Below are 23,630 nucleotides of genomic sequence, written 5' to 3' on the forward strand. Positions count from 1 at the left end.
GGGGGAGTGGGCAAAGTAACCATTCCACGTTCAATAATTAACAATAGGCGATAATAGACACTTATTTGATCATAACAGGGACACCATTGGTCGGGAAATATGTGGAAGTAGGCCTAGTGTATTCGATCAAAAAAAAAGTGTTTCCTAAGTGTGTTTCCTAAGCCCGCTATCAGACATTTTTCCTACTGCCCCATTCATCCCATCTAGACTGTCGCATTGGAATGTGAACATCGCTGTCTTAACAGATTCAACCACGTTTGTGTATCCGTTCCACAATGATCCCGCATAGTATTTATTTGTATTGGGCGTCCACCCAGTGTCAGGGGTGTCGTAAAGGACAGACCAAACAACAGTTCCATAAGGACACAAGGACTATACGAAAAAACAACCACCCACAAAACCCAAAGGAAAACAGGCTGCCTAAGTATGGCTTCCAATCAGAGACAACGAAAGACACCTGCCTCTGATTGGAAACCACACTCGGCCAAACCTGGGAAACGGAACATAGAAAATGAAAACTAGAACCAAAATCCCCTAGACCAAAAACCCCCAAACACCCCCTGCCATGCCCCGACCATACTACAATGACAAAAGACCCCTTTACTGGTCAGGACGTGACACCCAGGCCCAGACTCATTGTGCGAGATGACGAAATTTAGTGGAATGTCACTTCCTTATGATAGAAAATATATTTCCCCAGAAAAATACGACCCTTCATTTTCTGAGTTGCTCAGTGTTGTATTTCTCTAACAAATCATCAACATTAGGCCTATATTCAAAATCAGATTTTGTAACGTAATACATCCTACAACAAAGCACTCGACACTGTTGACCGCGGTGCAGCTTCCTCGCGTCAAATTTTGGAGATTTTATGTTGCAGTTGTTCTCTTAAATTTTTTACACGGGTCGCAAAAAGTTAAATTAGGAGGGCAGGAGCTGAAATATGCAGGCTTTGAAATGTAAAATGTTGTGGAAGCCTACACTAGAAGTTCCGTTGATATTTCTCAGAACGACGCTTATTTTTGTAGGAAATCATTGAAAAATATTTTTTCATTGAATAGGAACGCGTACACCACTTTTTACCTCACGTCTCTGTTGATTTTGTTCACATAATGGGAATAAAAGCCAATTTATGCTTGATCTGAAAATGCGGCGGAAGCTTTGTATGGACGGTGTGACACAATTGCAAAGCTTCCAGAGGTATGCAGAGGCCAAAAGCGAGCTGTGTATCAATGCGATTTTGTAACAATTCTGAGGGCTCCATATAGCTCCGCATTGACATGATTGGTTGACGGTAGGTGGGGGCGGTACACCCTGTATAAACACAAACTCACTTCCTTGACAACTTCCTTCACAACAGCTCTGCGTTGCTTTGCGAAGCGCAAGAAGTATGAATGCCCTGACTTCTGCAGTGGTCGTATCACCGTAAATGCTGCACGGCAAATGTGGACGCAGACTGACCATGCAGCACCTTTAACAGTAGTGTGTTCTTTGCAATCACACTAAATATGGAAAATCCATTCTACCACAGCACTTCTACTCATGATAGTAAATCTAATAAATGCATTATATGCAGAGTAAAGTCAGCCAACAGAAGCTCCATGCTTCATGTTGCCTGGGAAATAAAGAGAGGTCTTATCTCCCATGCCCAGTGCAACGTGATATATCCTGCCATTTGGCCTACTGCTATAGACTCTATGTATAGGGGGGCGAGCTGGGTGATTCATATTGTGATTGCAGCAGTGCCCTCTCTATCCTTCCGAGCTCTTCCAGAAGAGTGAGGGGCAGTGAGAGAGGGCTAGGCAGAGAGAGAGGGGCAGTGTGGACCTCAGTTTCAGCCCACAGCCCTGAAGTAACGTTGCTGCTCTCCGTACTGCTATATTTACTCCCTAAGCGGCCCAGGACATCAGGCTGGGATTCTGTCACCCCCCTCGCGTCCCGGCATATACACCGTTAGTTATGTGAAAGCCTGTCGGGTCAGTCACAAGCCTTGCCGGCTGCCTGCGCCTGCCTGCATTCACTCCAGCTAACACCATCCTACCCAGCTGGCCCCTCCGGACTGAGACAGGGGGTCAGCAGGGGGCAAACCAGGGAGGGGACAGAGATTAATGACAGGATAGGGAAGACAGAATGAACTCAGACCAAACTGGGATCGATACAGAGCGAGAGCTAAGGGATTTTGGATGGCTCACTGCTCCTGATTTGGGCAAGGCAGGGGTTCAAGGAATGCCACTAGCAGATCGGATCTCATCATGGTTTGATTGCACCTGGCCCTGACTGACTGACTGACTGACGCAAGGAATGCTGATCTATGATGGAAATCACAAGTAGATCTTTTAGCCTCACATCACATGAGATGGATGATTGGGAACCCTGAAATAGAGTGGCTGAGTCACTCTTAGTTAGCACAGTGCAGTCAGTCAGTGCTGTGGCGTCATAAACTATTCCATTTGAACAGTGAGCTTCTTCTGACTGTAAATACACAGGGTTGAAGCATGTTCTGAAGTTTCCTTATGCAAATTGCATATTTAACTTTAATAGGTTTCTTGTTAAAATGTGATCACAGAAGTGATATAGTACAATTTTAACTACATCCAAAGCTATGCGTTTTTAATATGGACATATGGCAAGCGCTGCCAACTGCCCAATCCAAATATGACATCTTTACTGAATCTGGATTGTCACTAGTTAACACAGCCACAAAGTCAAATGTCTATATCTTAAATTCATTTATTTGTTTTATTGCTTGGTCTTAATTTAAGGTGTCGGGTTAGGCATAAGGTTAGCAGTGTGGTTAAGGTTAGGGTTAACATGAGATGTATTAATATAAATTGTAGAAATAGGCAGCTTTAGCCATAATTCTGACTTTGTGGTTGTGGTACCAGTGACGACCCTGAATCTGCCACATCAAGACTACACTACTTCCATCTAGTGGCATTGTCCGGAATATCACCCATACCACATGTACAGTACGACTGACTGAGTGATCACTTGTCTTCAATGTAATTTTGTCAGAACATTGATTTTGATTCAGGGAGGTAGGTTCAGTGGCTCTCAGTATAATATGAATGAATAGCCCAGGGGAGCACTTTCCTTCAGCACACAGTATCTCTGATGTGCCGTCTTCGTCTCCCAGGTTTCCAGTTATGCAATGGACCTCGATAACAACACTACCGGTTAACAGCAATTTAAAGGCCCAGTGCAGTCAAAAATTCTATTTGTGTTTTATGTACATATTTACACACGAGGTTGGAATAATACTGTGACATTTTGAAAATTATGATAACCTTTTAGTGTAAGAGCTGTTTGAAAAAAAAAAACTAAAATGTCAGTCTGTTTTTGTGGGTTGGAGCTTTGGCATGTAAATGAATTAATACACACCCATAAGAAAAAGAGTTCCAAAACTCTCTGCCAATAACAGATCGTTTTCCGTTTTCCCCTCCCCACTCAGACCACTCCTAGACAGTTCTAGCAAAATTCTTGTTTGAGAAATTGCTCTTTGGTAAGAAGCCCATTTTGACTATTTGAATTGAAAGCAATCACAGTAAGGTACTTACTTGCTATCCAGAAATAATTTTATAGTGAGATAAAAAGGCTGCATTGAACCTTCAAAGCGGTCTCATCTCCTAAACAAACACTGTAGTATTGTTGACATTGTAATAAAAACCTTTCAATGGAATTGACTTCACTCAGTTGGTCTACAATTAGGAGTTGTAGAAGTAACAGATGAAACAATGCCAACCAGTTTAGGCTGGAGCTACCATGCCATTCCAGCCATTACAATGAGCCTGTCCTCCTATAGCTCCTCCCACCAGCCACCACTGATGGGAACACAAAAAGCGATGCATGAGTTTCTCGAAAGTAGACAACACAGAATACTATGTAGTTCCATGCCACTTTCACCAGATGGCGCTCATTGCAAGAAAACACAATCAGAGATTGAGCTTCCTTTGATTTTCCTCCAATCTTATCCAAAATGTTCACTAACACAAGAGTGATATTCTGTTTGATAATAGAATCAAATATACTCAATGGTACAAACATGACTGCTATCATACAACTATCAGCTTGAAAAAGGGGGGTTGGCTATCTTGTTAGAAGAGTGATTGCATCATCAGAAGAGTGATTCATAAGCAACTCCAGTAATGTTCCAGCAACCTAAACCTTGTTTCAGTCCATCAAACCAAATACCTCCTTGTTAAATAATGTTCTTTAGATAGTCTCTTAAGCTCTTCTACAGACCACACCACATGCCCTGATGCCCCTGGTGAAACACACATTCTCCATTCATTCATCTATAATAAAAACAAGCCTAGCTGTCATCCAACCTATACGGTCCTGTTACCTACCAGCCATGTTTTGTAGGTAACAGGTAGCCTAGTGGTTAGAGTGTTGGGCAAGGAATCGAAAGGTTGCTGGATCGAATCTCCGAGCTGACAAGGTAAAAATCTGTCGTTCTGCCCGAGCAAGGCAGTTAACCCTGGGTGCCGTGGATGTTGATTTATGGCAGCCCCCTGCACCTCACCTCTCTGAGGGGTTAGGTTAAATACAGAAGATGCATTCAGTTGTACAATTGATTAGGTATCCACACTTTCCGTAATATGAGACTCATCATCATCATCATTTGATCCAGATTTCCTGAGCTGGAGAGCACTTTATTTTAAGTGTGATGTATGCGATCGGGGTTACGCCCACTGCTCTTTGGAAATACATTGATCTGCATTGATCTTCCAGTGTTAGTTCAGTTAGTCCAACATGTTGAGACAATAGGCTTTCTTTACAAAGTGTCTCAGAGTAGAAGTGCTTATCTAGGACCAGGTGGCCTCCGTCGATATAATTAAGATCTAAAAGGCTGAAATGATCCTAGATCAGCACTCCTCTACGATTTGTGTGGTTACTAGTGTAGACTGTGGTCCCTTGGCTCAGCAGGCCTGATGTGATACAGAACTCTTAGTGAACTGTGAGTAAGTAGTAGCCCACCTCAGCCCCACTACCAGCAGCAGCAGGCCTGGTACAATCAAACTGTGTGAATATTCCCTCCGCTGTGCCGGCAGCACACAAGAAAATTCCCCCATATTTACAGAGCTAATGCGAGAACATACACAGCCAAGGTGATAATGAGAGATAGAGTGGGTGGAGAAACGGGAGCTAGGGGATACAGAGGGGAGTAGAAGTTAGGGCAGAGGCATTGTTATGAGATTCTATTGCTACTATAACTCACCCACTGCCCGCTAACCCCATTCACTCACTCATCCCTGACTGACTCCTGTGCCTCTATTGCTATTCTACTGCTCACAGGAGACCAAACACAATCGAAATGGTAAACAAACACAACAACCAGTGCAGTGAGAATAAGGGCCCAGGGACGGGCGATATATTCACATGGAGAACGTGAGAGTGGAGTTGTAATTATTGAAATAGTCTGTTGGTGTGTGGTTCACACAGGCCCCAGAGAGGCAAGAGTGAGAAAATAACACATTTCAAATCAGATATAGCATGTGTGATTAAAAACTGTTTAACTAAACATAACAGAGCATGTGTGACTGAATATAACAGACCGTGTGGTTGTGATTAGGGCTCTGTAAAAAGAATAAAGGAGAGAGAAAGTCCCACTAATCTTTACTCACTCAAAAAACTGTAAGGTCACTATTGTCCACTGTTTTCTCTGCTTCTAACATAAGCAGAATTATACAAGGCCAATCTTACATTCTTATTTTTCTCTCCTCCCTATTTACCTGAAACCCCCTAATAGGCAAATAACCGTCATTCCCCTCTCTCTTTCAGCAGGAGCAGAAACTCTATAGCAACACATTCAGGTACATAGGGCACTCCAAGAAAACAGCCATCACTGCAGAGAAGAGAGGCAAAATAATCATACATCTTGATAAAACCAAAATTTGCGAGCAAAGTAGCACAAATTAATACCTGGTCGACTGTGTCTGTTCTCTTTGCCCATTGGACCTGTGGTGTATGAAGATATGGTCCTGTATGGCTCAGTTGGGAGAGCATGGTGCTTGCACTGCCCGGGTTGTGGGTTCGATTCCTAGGGCCACCCACGCGTAAAATGTATGCAATTTAGCGACTTAGTCATGCATGCATATGTAATTAAAACTCATATTACATTTTCCTTGTCAGGAGCTTTTGGCTGTATGCCAGTGAAACAGCTTCAAACTGATTATATGGGGCATTTATAAATGGGATAGAATAGAAAATGTTAGTGATTGGCCTAGTTTGAAGTTGCAGTGTTCTCAAACTAGAGGCAGGATGGCATTTATTGTCATGAATCTTGCCCTGGAGGCAGCAATGCGGAGTGGTCACGAGCTGGCACAGCCAAAAAGTAATAACATCCGATTTTAAACCTAACCTTAACTACACTGCTAACCCTAATGCTTAACCCTAACCTTAAATTAAGACCAAAAAGCACATTTTTGTTTTCATGAATTTTAACGATACAGACAATTTTGACAAAGTTCTGCCTCCAAGGCAAGATTCATGACAATAAATGTCAACCTGCAAACAAGTGATGCACAGGTCTAACTAATAAAGGAACGCCAAAAGCTGGTGTATTCATATTCTTTACATTCCCTGCTAACAACAATGAGTCATTAGGACATCACAAAATGGTCGCCTAAAGTCGGCAGGATGTTGTGTCATGGTCGGTTTTAGGAAATTCTTGGAGCGTTGTGTCAAAATGTCCCCTGGAGATTTTATCTAGTTCCAAGTTTGTCTCTGGGACGTCCCCGCGGACTTTTGTAGGACAATCTTGGGATGTTGTGTCATGGTTCCCTGGGAGGTTTTGTTCAGTTCCCGGTTTGTCCCAAGGACTTATGTAGGACATTCTTGGGACGTGGTATCATGGTCCCCTGGGAGGTTTTGTCAAGTCCCCGGTTTGTCCCGAGGACATAACCTGATGGTCTCAAATAAACGTTCCCCTACCACCCAAAATAAATGAGAAAAAACATTCTACCTAGGGCACGTGGTCCATCAGGGCCCTGATTGGTAAACCACTGATCCATTCACAGCTCTGTCTTTTGGCAATGCTAAGGACACCGAAACACACACAGAGCTTTTATCATAGTGTTTTCAATGTACATATTTAACACAATTTGACATACTATATGAATAAACACACAATGTAATGTAATTATTATATAACATGTCCTCATCTGGGATTTCAGCTCACAACCTCTTGGTTCACAGCATTCAGACTTTCCTGCCATGCCACCATGTCCAATTTCACCTATAGGCATATTCCTGCACTTTGCACTTCAAATCAAATAACATTTTATTTGTCACATGCACCAAATACAAAAGGTGTAGACATTAGAGTGAAATGCTTACTTACAGTTGAAGTCGGAAGTTTACATACACTTAGGTTAGAGTCATTAAAACTCATTTTTCAACCACTCCACAAATTTCTTGTTAACAAACTATAGTTTTGGCAAGTCGGTTAGGACATCTACTTTGTGCATGACACAAGTAATTTTTCCAACAATTGTTTACAGACAGATTATTTCACTTATAATTCACTGTATCACAATTCCAGTGGGTCAGAAGTTTACATAGACTAAGTTGACTGTGCCTTTAAACAGCTTGGAGAATTCCAGAAAACGATGTCATGGCCTTAGAAGCTTCTGATGGGCTAATTTATATCATCTGAGTCAATTGGAGGTGTACCTGTGGATGTATTTCAAGGCCTACCTTCAAACTCAGTGCCTCTTTGCATGACATCATGGGAAAATCAAAAGAAATCAGCCAAGACCTCAGAAAAAAAATTGTAGACCTCCACAAGTCTGGTTCATCCTTGGGAGCAATTTCCAAAAGCCTGAAAGTACCACGTTCATCTGTACAAACAATAGTTCCTTGGTGTCCACATCAACAACAAACTAGAATGGTCCAAACACACCAAGACAGTCGTGAAGAGGGCACAACAAAGCCTATTCCCCTTCAGGAAACTAAAAAGATTTGGTATGGGTCCTGAGATCCTCAAAAGGTTCTACAGCTGTAACATCGAGAGCATCCTGACTGGTTGCATCACTGCCTGGTACGGCAACTGCTCAGCCTCTGACCGCAAGGTACTACAGAGTGTAGTGCGTACGGCCCAATACATCACTGGGGCTAAGCTGCCTGCCATCCAGGACCTCTACACCAGGCGGTGTCAGAGGAAGGCCCTAAAAATTGTCAAAGGCCCCAGCCACCCCAGTCATAGACTGCTCACTCTACTACCGCATGGCAAGCGGTACCGGAGTGCCAAGTCTAGGACAAAAAGGCTTATCAACAGTTTTTACACCCAAGCCATAAGACTCCTGAACAGGTAATCAAATGGCTACCCGGACTTTTTGCATTGTGTGCCCCCCCAACCCCCCTTTTTACACTGCTGCTACTCTCTGTTTATCATATATGCATAGTCACTTTAACTATACATTCATGTACATACTACCTCAATTGAGCCAACTAACCAGTTCCCCCGCAGAGTGGCTAACCGGGCAATCTGCATTGTGTCCCACCCACCACCCGCCAACCTCTTTTTAACGCTACTGCTACTTTCTGTTCATCATATATGCATAGTCACTTTAACCATATCTACATGTACATACTACCTCAATCAGCCTGACTAACCGGTGTCTGTATGTAGCCTCGCTACTTTTATAGCCTCACTACTGTATATAGCCTGTCTTTTTACTGTTGTTTTATTTCATTGCCTACCTATTGTTCATCTAATACCTTTTTTGCACAATTGGTTAGAGCCTATAAGTAAGCATTTCACTGTAAGGTCTACACCTGTTGTATTCAGCACACATGACAAATAAACTTTGATTCGATTTGATTTAGTACGCAAGTATAAACACTATGGGACCACGCAGCTGTCACACCGCTCAGGAAGGAGACGCGTTCTGTCTCCTAGAGATGAACATGCTTTGGTGCGAAAAGTGCTCATCAAACCCAGAACAACAGCAAAGGACCTTGTGAATATGCTGGAGGAAACAGGTAAAAAAGTATCTATATCCACAGTAAAACGAGTCCTATATCGACATAACCTGAAAGGCCGCTCAACAAGGAAGAAGCCACTGCTCCAAAACCGCCATAAAAAAAGCCAGACTACGGTTTGCATCTGCACATGGGGACAAAGAACGTACTTTTTGGAGAAAAGTCCTCTGGTTTGATGAAACAAAAATAGAACTTTTTGGCCATAATGACCATCATTATGTTTGGAGGAGAAAGGGCGAGGCTTGCAAGTCGAAGAACACCATCCCAACCATGAAGCACGGGGGTGGTAGCATCATGTTGTGGGGGTGCTTTGCTGCAGGAGGGACTGGTGCACTTCACAAAATAATGGCATCATGAGGGAGGAAAATTATGTGGATATATTGAAGCAACATCTCAAGACATCAGTCAGGAAATTAATGCTTTGTCACAAATGGGTCTTTCAAATGTACAATGACCCCAAGCATACTTCCAAAGTTGTGGCAAAAGGGCTTAGGGACAACAAAGTCATGGTATTGGAGTGGCCATCACAAAGCCCTGACCTCAATCCTATAGAACATTTGTGGGCAGAACTGAAAAAGTGTGTGCGAGCAAGGAGGCCTACAAACCTGACTCAGTTACACCAGCTCCGTCAGGGGGAATGAACCAAAATTCACCCAACTTATTATGGGAAGCTTGTGGAAGGCTACTCGAAACGTTTGACCCAAGTTAAACAATTTAAAGGCAATGCTACCAAATACTAATTGAGTGTATGTAAACTTCTGACCCACTGGGAATATGATGAAAGAAATAAAATCTGAAAGAAATAATTCTCTCTACTATCATTCTGACATTTCATATTCTTAAAATAAAGTGGTGATCCTAACAGACCTAAGACAGGGAAGTTTTACTTGGATTAAATGTCATGAATTGTGAAAAACTGAGTTTGTCCCACCTTCCCTAGAGAGGTTAAACAGCATTATCATTACACAGGCCACTCGAAAATGTGCAGTTTTGTCACACAACACAATACCACAGTGCATTTGGCATGCTAACTGCTTGTCACAACGTCTACAGAAGGTGGCGCCTCTCCCCGTTCGGGTCATCGTCGCCGGTCTACTAGCTGCCACCGATCTCCTTGTCATTTTCATTTGGTGATGTCTGTTTTATGTTAGTACCTGTTTTGTGTTAGGTCATTAGTGGGGGTATTTAGTCTGTCTGTTTTGGTTTGGGATTGTGCAGGATTATTTGTGTCATTTTATTGTAGGTTGGGGATTTGAGTTTTCCTCTGCCGTTCGGTGTATAGGCTTACGGGTTTTGCTGGGCTGCGTCCCGACCCGGTTTTGGGTTATTGCCTGTTGCTGGATTTTGTTACCCTGCCTTATATTTACGGTACTTTAAGATAGTGTTCATTAAACGTATTTTTTCCACGTACCTGAGTCTCCTGCGCCTGACTTCACCCCTCCTGCATGTTAGAGTTGCATGACACTGCTGGAATATCCACCAGAGCTGTTGCCAGATAATTTAATGTTAATTTCTCTACCATAAGCCAACTCCAATTTAGTTTTAGAGAACTTCGCTGTATGTCCAACTGGCGTCACAACCGTAGACTACGTGTAACACTTTACATGTTGCGTCTTTCCTTAAGTGCAGAGATGTATTATAGGTAATGAATGTGTGGGAGACTTAACGCAGCAGAAAGATCAGCATGTTAGTTCAAATCCAAAGTGGGGTCCTACTCAAAAGTCAATATTAAGTGATCATGTCAAATGTTATAATATTGTTTAAAGATTTGTACACTATTTTAGCGGAACAGCATTCCACTTACCTTAAAACCCCGATACCATTTCATTACTTTACTTAAAATGGTTTGGGTCACCTGGGACAATCAAGGGAGCTTCAGGTGACCATGACACACAACATAATCGTCTCCGGGACAAACTGGGAACTAGAAAAAGGTGTGCAAAGGAAAAGGCGCAACACTCGCTCACCATTAAACATTCTTTGTTAAGGTTAAAAGATAAACATTTCGGCCTACATTGGCCTTAATCAGAATCATAATGTTTTTTATACACAGTATGCACATTGATTAGACACAGTAAGTTTAGCATAGTAGAAAACACACAAAGTCCTGGTCTTATAATGTCACGTCAGTAAGCCATTTGAGCAGTATATGTTGGTCAAGAGCCAACGTCATTCCTGAACCTGTTGATCTCACACTGTGCTCTGTCCTGTTCTAGCACAGCCATCACATCACACAGACAGACCTTGTGCTGCAGAGCAGTGCAGTGAAGCGAGGACTTGATGTTTTAACAAAAACACATAACAGAGGCAGTAAAATAGGACACCCAACTCACTCGGTCTTCATCCCCTCTCACTTCACCTGCACTATTAATCTTGGCAGTCCACTCAGCATTTTCCACAGAATATGCAGCCCACAGGATGTACTGCAGAATGTGTAACTGCTGTAGCATGTCCACTGCAAAGGGTTGTGTGAGGACAGAGATGGCATTTGGCATAAAGACTTCATATCTAGCATGACAATAACAATTCTACAACCGGGTGGGCAAACTTCACATCACAGTTAGAAAATAAAAAGTTGGACTAAGACCATTCCTTAGAGTGTTTATACTGTACAACCAAAGTCAGACTTCAGGCTATACCTCGATCTAAAATTCCACTTTGTTTGCCACAACATAAACCCTCCTGGGTTGTCATCCATTAGACACCAGCTGCTTCTACAGTATTGCCAGCATGCTTGCTTAAAGAGCATTGGAAATCCATGCCTTCTTTGTGAGGCTGCTGACTTAGCCACCAGCGAGATCTCCTGTCTCAGTTTAAAGGAATCCTAAACTTTGTTGTCTTATCTTGTTTATTTCTTCATGGCTATTGACTGACTCAACATGAAACCTGACCAGTGCTGTCTGTAGTGTTCAGAGAACGTCCTAGCTAGCATAGAAACACACAGAGGTTAGCGAGGAGCAGCTCCCACACCACGAAGAGACAAAACATCACATGCATATTATGCACCCACACACATACCACAGAAACAGCCACACTCGTCACACAATCTGCAGCTATACCTCTTCGTAGGGATTTATGGTGACAACGTTGGGCTTTTATTTGCTTTTCCCTCCGTAATTTCACCCCAGAAATGGCTTGGCCCGGCCGTATCCCCGGGCGACCCCCTTTTCACAGGGCTAACGAATGTAGCGGATGTTGCTACGCTACTGAATGGCCAATAGGGAACACTGCAGCATGGAAACTAGCTGCCAGAGGTCACTGCTGTACTGGGCACTGGGCAGTACTGCTGTACACAGCCTCTCTCTCTCAGGCAAGTCAGCCTGAACAGCATACCAAGCGGGGGCTCACAGGCTCACAGTTCAGTTAAAGAAATCACTGGGATTCTCTGGGTCAAAGTTTGCTGGAGCTGGAGGGACTTATTGTTGGTTATTGCTGACGGGGCACTTCGTTTGTGGTCAGCGAGTCCCAGAATGAATTATTCTTCTGCTCTCCACCCTGGTTTCACAGTTTGTGCTGGCAACTGGTGTACCCAACGATGTATATAAACCCTGGATGACTGACAGGGGGCATGTACTGAAGCCACCACGCTGCCATCTTGGTACTCGTCCTCCAGTGTAAAAAAGATTTTGGAAGCTATAGGAATGCATTTATTAATGTCCACATTCGTTTTTGACACGTTTATTATTTTACAGACACCTTAATGCATACTTTAAAATGATATTCATGTTAGCTAAACATTAATAAAAACAAGTATTACTGTCCCCACTACAAACCCCAAAAATACTTAAATACATGTAATTTTGTCCTTGAAACATTTCATTGAAATATTGTAGAATTCCATTAATTCCTGTAGAGGACTGCTCCTACTGGGGAGTACCAACATGGCCGACCGGTAGCTTCAAAGCCACTCAATGGCCAACAAATAGCATCAGCAATCCAGGGTTTATACACATCATTGGATGTACCTAGTTTTAATTGGAGCTCCTGAACCTCAAGTTCTTTCTTATTTTTGTCAGATCAGCTAACTCAGACATGAACTAAGACTGAGGAGAAAGCCTTAAAGCTTGAGATAATATACAGTAAGTCTTACTTATAAAGACTCCCCAAATGTAACTTATTACATTTAACCTTCATGAACTTTGTCATATGGGGGCAGAGCAGGTTGAATGTGTTGAGTGCATTCTGCAAATTGTTTCTGCTGCCATTTGGTACATTTAGGACCCCGTCTGGGCTTCCCAGGGTGTTTCCATGTGTGCCTCCTGTCCTCTTGGGGCAATATTAATTACTACACCACTGAGACTGTGCCGGGAACAGAACACTTTCCTGGTGCACATAGTTGCCTGGAGGTCAGGCCTTGGCCCTGTGATGCTGGGGAAACTGGGAAAACTCAGAGCCGACTAGGGTGGTGTGGGGAGGGGGGGGGTCTTTCCTGTTGCCATCGACCCAGGGCCTTGGAGTCAGCCAGACAGGAAGCAGGCCCTATACCCTAGCAGTGACCAACCCTCTCTGGGTAGCCTCTAATTTACCCCCAGGAGTGTACTTCCTGTTAGGCCCATTATCAGCCTTTGTGTAAACTACCCAAAATACCCTAAAGGGTTTTCCCTCCTAATAGAGTGTATAAATTGTCCTAAAGCAGTAGGGAATCAAATCAGGTAGGTATTTTCCACCATATAATGACATAATTAATCATGAAAAACAGGAGGATACCTAAACCTAACCAGATTAATAAGCCATACATCTGATTTTATAGTTCCTTGTCTTTGGGTGTCTTTGGGGAAGCCAAGTGGTATTTAGCTCATGGATGACATTTAAAACAAAGTCAAATGTAAAAACTAAGTATGGTAGATTTTATTAATGTTGTCATTATTGGTTAATAAAATGACCTAAATACTGAAATGATAAAACAAACAAATTATTCAAGTTTGATGGGGTACAAAGAAACAGTCCATCACACGACTGGAAGAAATGAAGTAATTTAAAAGGTGATGTCATGTCTTACCGGCTTAGATGTGGTGGAGGCGAACAGAACAGAAGCAGTGAGACCACTGGCTGTAATGGAACAGCCTGTCAAACAAAAGAGAAAAAAACAGGGGCTGAACTTCAAGCTGACTCTTGATGAAATACAAGATGGATGCAGGACATTTTAAAGTACAAACCACATACAGCTACTGTAAAGAACAGGCACACAGCAATGAAGGGTTCTTTGTGGGTAGACGTTTTGTAGAAGCCAGAATGGAGTCTACAGATAATGTGAAGGTAGGCTGTGTGTTTTGTGAATGAGAGAGAGTGCAGCCAAGTGGCAAATGTCATTCAGGGGCCATTAAAGGACTGTGAGATTACAGAAAACAATATTTAGCCTGACACACACAACTCTAAATTGGTAAACGAGGTCAACTGCTCCTCTGCCTGTGCGTGTGATTGTCTGCTGCACATCTGTTTATGTATGTATGTGTGTGTGTGTGTCTGTATTCACCTTTAAAAACCTCTATAGGCAGATGGCAATTGTTAACATGTTATTGAACCACCAACACATGGGAATGATACAGTGGAAAGCAGTACAAGAGGCAATGCACTTGTGATGAACATAGTATTCTCTTTGGAGTGAATTGACTCAATGAAAATGGCAGAACAGACACTTAGTACAGCGAACCGCTGTCTATTTTGGGTCTTTGGACATACAATAGCCATCCCATGATCAAATGGACAAAATGTCTTATGGGTGCATTTAAACACTCAAGAAGCTATTCTAGCCATGATTAATAAGCTACCGAGCAGAGATGTCATCCTTTTCTGGGTAATGGGCATGCCAAATCTGTCAGACCAGAGGTTAGAATGAGTCAGTGAGTGTCTAAGTGGAAAGAATGCAGGTTGACAGTGAGTGGAGCGAGAGCTTCCAGTCTATTCCATGATCTCATGCTGCATTAGGCCGTGCAGGTCTGAGCGGCATCTTCCTCCAATTTCCTAGTTAACAGCAGGCCAGCTGCTCAGCCGCTCTCTCACTCTTTCTTGTGGGGCTTTTCTCTCACACGGCACTCATTCAATTACAGGCAGACCAGTCAGGGCCTGGGTGCTCTGCTTCCAGCCACAGTCCCACTCAGTTCCCATTGATGAGTGGAGGGTGCAAGGGGAGGGAGGTAATAAATAGAAACAATAACTGAGGAAGTGGCATTTTTAAGAGAGACATTATTTTTTTTCAATAAAAAAACAAATGTAACGTCAACATGTCATTAGTTTTTGTTTGTTGTGCCTCTCAAACCATAAATAAGCCTGTGAAATATAAGTTAAAGATGGCAATGAACTGGCAATTTGTATTTTTCTTTCTTCCTCGAATCTCCCCCGATCCAAGTGTTTCCTACATTCGGGGAAACCAGACTTCACACTCCACTGCTTCGTATTGCTGTTCTCCTGTGAAACCTTAAAGGGAAAGTTCCATTTTTTTTTTGTTTCCTCCCAATTGTTTTTAAATGGGTTAGCTGGTTCCTTGGCAACATCCAGAATCTCCTGGCTAGTATTTATCATTCTTGGTTAATGCAAAATAAGCTTAACTTCAAAAAAGTGAAATGTCCCTTTAAGACGCCCATGTACGAGCACAGGGGATAGAGACAGAATCTCACTTTATTGAGAGATAATACCATCTTTGATATCAGATCTCAAGGATTATCAAAGGAGAAGAGATCTTATAAGACACTCAAAGAATAGCAGGTGTGCCTACAAAGAAAAGGAACAAATCACCTCAATGCATTTTCTTTCATTTGCTGACCTTTGTACCTTTTCATAAAATCTTCAACAGATGACAGAGCTTAAAAACGGCATGCTTGGGGTTGTGAATAACGAGACTGAAAGCTTTTCACAATACATCTGATTTCATTTAGCAGGTTGAGCTAGTCTTTCCCAAAATGTGTTATAATTACTCCATCTGTACATTCTCACAGCCTACACACTGAGTATGACCACCAGGCCTGGCCTATTAAACATCCTACACACTGAGTATGACCACCAGGCCTGGCCTATTAAACATCCTACACACTGAGAATGACCACCAGGCCTGGCCTATTAAACATCCTACACACTGAGAATGACCACCAGGCCTGGTCTATTAAACATCCTACACACTGAGTATGACCACCAGGCCTGGTCTATTAAACATCCTACACACTGAGAATGACCACCAGGCCTGGCCTATTAAACATCCTACACACTGAGAATGACCACCAGGCCTGGCCTATTAAACATCCTACACACTGAGAATGACCACCAGGCCTGGCCTATTAAACATCCTACACACTGAGAATGACCACCAGGCCTGGCCTATTAAACATCCTACACACTGAGTATGACCACCAGGCCTGGCCTATTAAACATCCTACACACTGAGAATGACCACCAGGCCTGGCCTATTAAACATCCTACACACTGAGTATGACCACCAGGCCTGGCCTATTAAACATCCTACACACTGAGTATGACCACCAGGCCTGGCCTATTAAACATCCTACACACTGAGTATGACCACCAGGCCTGGCCTATTAAACATCCTACACACTGAGTATGACCACCAGGCCTGGCCTATTAAACATCCTACACACTGAGTATGACCACCAGGCCTGGCCTATTAAACATCCTACACACTGAGTATGACCACCAGGCCTGGCCTATTAAACATCCTACACACTGAATATGACCACCAGGCCTGGCCTATTAAACATCCTACACACTGAGTATGACCACCAGGCCTGGCCTATTAAACATCCTACACACTGAGTATGACCACCAGGCCTGGCCTATTAAACATCCTACACACTGAGAATGACCACCAGGCCTGGTCTATTAAACATCCTACACACTGAGTATGACCACCAGGCCTGGCCTATTAAACATCCTACACACTGAGTATGACCACCAGGCCTGGCCTATTAAACATCCTACACACTGAGAATGACCACCAGGCCTGGCCTATTAAACATCCTACACACTGAGTATGACCACCAGGCCTGGCCTATTAAACATCCTACACACTGAGTATGACCACCAGGCCTGGCCTATTAAACATCCTACACACTGAGTATGACCACCAGGCCTGGCCTATTAAACATCCTACACACTGAGAATGACCACCAGGCCTGGTCTATTAAACATCCTACACACTGAGAATGACCACCAGGCCTGGCCTATTAAACATCCTACACACTGAGTATGACCACCAGGCCTGGCCTATTAAACATCCTACACACTGAGTATGACCACCAGGGGTGGCCTATTAAAAAGGAAACGAATATTTCATATTTTACATTAAACAGTCAGGAAGGGCGATGATTCTATACAGTAAATCCAATGTGAGCCAGAATGGCTGCTGCCTCTAATAAGAGCGAGTTGCCAGGTCTGTGGTGTATTCCCCCTTAGGTTTTTTAATTCCCCACTCTGGGATGGTAGCTTTGGAGAAAGAGAGAAGAGCCCTGGTGTCCCTGGCAGATACCCTGGTACTCCCCTCCCCTTTTCCGCCTCCTTCCCCTCTCCTCCTTGGCAAAGCAATCAGCCCTACGTTTGGCCTCAATCAAATCAAATATTATTGATCGCTTACACGTATTTTGCAGAAGTTATTGCAGAGTGTGTGTGTGAGTGAGTGTGTGTGTGTGTGTGTGTGTGTGTGTGTGTGTGTGTGTGTGTGTGTGTGTGTGTGTGTGTGTGTGTGTGTACATGCGTACGATCAGACAGGCGGGCAGCAGTGTAGGTGTGTGTGTGTGGTGCAGTGCGGTCCAGCGATGCCTCAAGTTGCTAACGCTGTAATTATACTCAGAGAATGCTGGAGCCGGGCCAGTCATGTAGTGTGGCCGGCCATTCACCCCTCTGAGGAGCAGCCTCCACGGGCTCCATGTTCCAACAGGAAAACAGCATTTGTAAAAGACAAACATTATATATACAGTGGGGAGAACAAATATTTGATACACTGCCGATTTTGCAGGTTTTCCTACTTACAAAGCATGTAGAGGTCTGTAATTTTTATCATAGGTACACTTCAACTGTGAGAGACGGAATCTAAAACAAAAATCCAGAAAATCACATTGTATGCTTTTTAAGTAATTAATTAGCATTTTATTGCATGACATAAGTATTTGATCACCTACCAACCAGTAAGAATTTCGGCTCTCACAGACCTGTTAGTTTTTCTTTAAGAAGCCCTCCTGTTCTCCACTCATTACCTGTATTAACTGCACCTGTTTGAACTCGTTACCTGTATAAAAGACACCTGTCCACACACTCAACCAAACAGACTCCAACCTTTCCACAATGGCCAAGACCAGAGAGCTGTGTAAGGACAGCAGGGATAAAATTGTAGACCTGCACAAGGCGGGGATGGGCTACAGGACAATAGGCAAGCAGCTTGGTGAGAAGGCAACAACTGTTGGCGCAATTATTAGAAAATGGAAGAAGTTCAAGATGACGGTCAATCACCCTCGGTCTGGGGCTCCATGCAAGATCTCACCTCGTGGGGCATCAATGATCATGAGGAAGGTGAGGGATCAGCCCAGAACTACATGGCAGGACCTGGTCAATGACCTGAAGAGAGCTGGGACCACAGTCTCAAAGAAAACCATTAGTAACACACTACGCCGTCACGGATTAAAATCCTGCAGCGCACGCAAGGTCCCCCTGCTCAAGCCAGCACATGTCCAGGCCTGTCTGAAGTTTGCCAATGACCATCTGGATGATCCAGAGGAGGAATGGGAGAAGGTCATGTGGTCTGACGAGACAAAAATAGAGCTTTTTGGTCTAAACTCCACTCACCGTGTTTGGAGAAAGAAGAAGGATGAGTACAACCCCAAGAACACCATCCCAACCGTGAAGCATGGAGGTGGAAACATCATTCTTTGGGGATGCTTTTCTGCAAAGGGGACAGGACGACTGCACCGTATTGAGGGGAGGATGGATGGGGCCATGTATCGCGAGATCTTGGCCAACAACCTCCTTCCCTCAGTAAGAGCATTGAAGATGGGTCGTGGCTGGGTCTTCCAGCATGACAACGACCCGAAACACACAGCCAGGGCAACTAAGGAGTGGCTCCGTAAGAAGCATCTCAAGGTCCTGGAGTGGCCTAGCCAGTCTCCAGACCTGAACCCAATAGAAAAACTTGAGGGAGCTGAAAGTCCGTATTGCCCAGCGACAGCCTCGAAACCTGAAGGATCTGGAGAAGGTCTGTATGGAGGAGTGGGCCAAAATCCCTGTTGCAGTGTGTGCAAACCTGGTCAAGAACTACAGGAAACGTATGATCTCTGTAATTGCAAACAAAGGTTTCTGTACCAAATATTAAGTTCTGCTTTTCTGATGTATCAAATACTTATGTCACGGAATAAAATGCAAATTAATTACTTAAAAATCATACAATGTGATTTTCTGGATTTTTGTTTTAGATTCCGTCTCTCACAGTTGAAGTGTACCTATGATAGAAATGACAGACCTCTACATGCTTTGTAAGTAGGAAAACCTGCTCAACCGGTGTCGCTTATTCAGCCGACAGAAACTTTCAACCGGTTCTCCCCATTAAGTGAGTCGGAGTCGGAGGCCGAGACTTCTCTGGACTCTACTCCTCCCGCTGTGGGGTCTGAGACGCCGACGGCTCCCACCATTAGCTCTGACAAATTGAAAACCCTAGTCATTGGCGACTCCATTACCCGCAGTATTAGACTTAAAACGAATCATCCAGCGATCATACACTGTTTACCAGGGGGCAGGGCTACCGACGTTAAGGCTAATCTGAAGACGGTGCTGGCTAAAGCTAAAACTGGCGAGTGTAGAGAATATAGAGATATTGTTATCCACGTCGGCACCAACGATGTTAGGATGAAACAGTCAGAGGTCACCAAGCGCAACATAGCTTCAGCGTGTAAATCAGCTAGAAAGATGTGTCGGCATCGAGTAATTGTCTCTGGCCCCCTCCCAGTTAGGGGGAGTGATGAGCTCTACAGCAGAGTCTCACAACTCAATCGCTGGATGAAAACTGTGTTCTGCCCCTCCCAAAAGATAGAATTTGTAGATAACTGGCCCTCTTTCTGGGACTCACCCACAAACAGGACCAAGCCTGGCCTGTTGAGGAGTGACGGACTCCATCCTAGCTGGAGGGGTGCTCTCATCTTATCTACGAACATAGACAGGGCTCTAACTCCTCTAGCTCCAGAATGAAATAGGGTGCAGGCCAGGCAGCAGGCTGTTAGCCAGCCTGCCAGCTTAGTGGAGTCTGCCATTAGCACAGTCAGCGTAGTCAGCTCAGCTTTCCCCATTGAGACCGTGTCTGTGCCTCGATCTAGGTTGGGCAAAATTAAAAATGGCGGTGTTCGCTTTAGTAATCTCACTAGTATAAAGACCTCCTCCATTCCTGCCATTATTGAAAGAGATTGTGATACTTCATATCTCAAAATTGGGTTACTTAATGTTAGATCCCTCACTTCCAAGGCAGTTATAGTCAATGAACTAATCACTGATCATAATCTTGATGTGATTGGCCTGACTGAAACATGGCTTAAGCCTGATGAATTTACTGTGTTAAATGAGGCCTCACCCCCTGGTTACACTAGTGACCATACCCCCCGTGCATCCGGCAAAGGCGGAGGTGTTGCTAACATCTACGATAGCAAATTTCAATTTACAAAAAAAAAAAATGACGTTTTCGTCTTTTGAGCTTCTAGTCATGAAATCTATGCAGCCTACTCACTCACTTTTTATAGCTACTGTTTACAGGCCTCCTGGGCCATATGCAGTGTTCCTCACTGAGTTCCCTGAATTCCTATCGGATCTTGTAGTCATAGCAGATAATATTCTAATTTTTGGTGACTTTAACATTCACATGGAAAAGTCCACAGACCCACTCCAAAAGGCTTTCGGAGCCATCATCGACTCAGTGGGTTTTGTCCAACATGTCTCTGGACCTACTCACTGCCACAGTCATACTCTGGACCTAGTTTTGTCCCATGGAATAAATGTTGTGGATCTTAATGTTTTTCCTCATAATCCTGGATTATCGGACCACCATTTTATTGCGTTTACAATTGTAACAAATAATCTGCTCAGACCCCAACCAAGGAGCATTAAAAGTCGTGCTATAAATTCTCAGACAACCCAAAGATTCCTTGATGCCCTTCCAGACTCCCTCTGCCTACCCAAGGACATCAGAGGACAAAAATCAGTTAACCACCTAACCGAGGAACTTAATTTAACCTTGCGCAATACCCTAGATGCAGTTGCACACCTAAAAAATTAAAAACATCTGTCATAAGAAACTAGCTCCTTGGTATACAGAAAATACACGAGCTCTGAAGCAAGCTTCCAGAAAATTGGAACGGAAATGGCGCCACACCAAACTGGAAGTCTTCCGACTAGCTTGGAAAGACAGTACCGTGCAGTATCGAAGAGCCCTCACTGCTGCTCGATCATCCTATTTTTCCAACTTAATTGAGGAAAATAAGAACAATCCGAAATTTCTTTTTGATACTGTCGCAAAGCTAACTAAAAAGCAGCATTCGCAAATGGAGGATGGCTTTCACTTCAGCAGTAATACATTTATGAACTTCTTTGAGGAAAAGATCATGATCATTAGAAAGCAAATTACGGACTCCTCTTTAAATCTGGGTATTCCTCCAAAGCTCCATTGTCCTGAGTCTGCACAACTCTGCCAGGACCTTGGCTCAAGGGAGATACTAAAAGTGTTTTAGTACTATATCTCTTGACACAATGATGAAAATAATCATGGCCTCCAAACCCTCAAGCTGCATACTGGACCCTATTCCAACTAAACTACTGAAAGAGCTGCTTCCTGTGCTTGGCCCTCCTATGTTGAACATAATAAACGGCTCTCTATCCACCGGATGTGTACCAAGCTCACTAAAAGTGGCAGTAATAAAGCCTCTCTTGAAAAAGCCGAATCTTGACCCAGAAATTATAAAAAACTATCGGCCTATATGGAATCTTCCATTCCTCTCAAAATTTTTTGAAAAAGCTGTTGCACAGCAACTCACTGCCTTCCTGAAGACAAACAATGTATACGAAACGCTTCAGTCTGGTTTTAGACCCCATCATAGCACTGAGACTGCACTTGTGAAGGTGGTAAATGACCTTTTAATGACGTCAGACCGAGGCTCTGCATCTGTCCTCGTGCTCCTAGATCTTAGTGCCGCTTTTGATACCATCGATCACCACATTCTTTTGGAGAGATTGGAAACCCAAATTGGTCTACATGGACAAGTTCTGGCCTGGTTTAGATCTTATCTGTCGGAAAGATATCAGTTTGTCTCTGTGAATGGTTTGTCCTCTGACAAATCAATTGTAAATTTCGGTGTTCTTCAAGGTTCCGTTTTAGGACTATATATTTTCACTATATATTTTACCTCTTGGGGATGTCATTCGAAAACATAATGTTAAATTTCACTGCTATGTGGATGACACACAGCTGTACATTTCAATGAAACATGGTGAAGCTCCAAAATTGCCCTCGCTAGAAGCCTGTGTTTCAGACATAAAGAAGTGGATGGCTGCAAACTTTCTACTTTTAAACTCGGACAAAACAGAGATGCTTGTTCTAGGTCCCAAGAAACAAAGAGATCTTCTGTTCAATCTGACAATCTGACAAATAAAACTGTGAAGGACCTCGGTGTTACTCTGGACACTGATCTCTCTTTTGAAGAACATATCAAGACTGTTTCAAGGACAGCTTTTTTCCATCTACGTTACATTGCAAAAATCAGAAACTTTCTGTCCAAAAATGACGCAGAAAAATTAATCCATGCTTTTGTTACTTCTAGGCTGGACTACTGCAATGCTCTACTTTCCGGCTACCCGGATAAAGCACTAAACAAACTTCAGTTAGTGCTAAATACGGCTGCTAGAATCCTGACTAGAACCAAAAAATTTTATCATATTACTCCAGTGCTAGCCTCCCTACACTGGCTTCCTGTTAAGGCAAGGGCTGGTTTCAAGGTTTTACTGCTAACCTACAAAGCATTACATGGGCTTGCTCCTACCTATCTTTCCGATTTGGTCCTGCCGTACATACCTATACGTATGCTACGGTCACAAGACGCAGGCCTCCTAATTGTCCCTAGAATTTCTAAGCAAATGGCTGGAGGTAGGGCTTTCTCCTATAGAGCTCCATTTTTATGGAATAGTCTGCCAACCCATGTGAGAGACGCAGACTCAGTCTCAACCTTTAAGTCTTTACTGAAGACTTATCTCTTCAGTAGGTCCTATGATTATGTGTAGTCTGGCCCAGGGGTGTGAAGGTGAACGGAAAGGCTGGAGCAACGAACCGCCCTTGCTGTCTCTGCCTTTCCGGTTCCCCTCTTTCCACTGGGATTCTCTGCCTCTAACCCTATTACAGGGGCTGAGTCACTGACTTACTGGTGTTCTTCCATGCCGTCCATGGGAGGGGTGCGTCACTTGAGTGGGTTGAGACACTGACGTGGTCTTCCTGTCTGGGTTGGCGCCCCCTCCTTGGGTTGTGCCATGGCGGAGATTTTTGTGGGCTATACTCGGCCTTGTCTTCGGACGGTAAGTTGGTGGTTGTAGACATCCCTCTAGTGGTGTGGGGGCTGTGCTTTGGCAAAGTGGGTGGGGTTATATCCTGCCTGTTTGGCCCTGTCCGGGGGTATCATCGGATG

At 43.7% G+C, this 23,630-nt stretch overlaps 1 protein-coding gene across 3 annotated transcripts in view; it reads right to left on the bottom strand.

Moving 5' to 3' along the window:
- LOC115197410 (tetraspanin-9) overlaps positions 1–23,630 on the bottom strand; it is a 319,821-nt gene that overhangs the window by 264,760 nt on the left and 31,431 nt on the right. For all 3 annotated transcript variants that reach the window (XM_029758905.1, XM_029758907.1, XM_029758906.1), the window contains exon 2: positions 13,988–14,052. The gene's annotated coding sequence lies outside the window, so the exon portion shown is untranslated. The remainder of the gene's footprint in view (positions 1–13,987; positions 14,053–23,630) is intronic.

The sequence above is a fragment of the Salmo trutta genome, chromosome 7, assembly GCF_901001165.1.
Source record: "Salmo trutta chromosome 7, fSalTru1.1, whole genome shotgun sequence".
In the NCBI taxonomy this organism is placed as follows: domain Eukaryota; kingdom Metazoa; phylum Chordata; class Actinopteri; order Salmoniformes; family Salmonidae; genus Salmo; species Salmo trutta.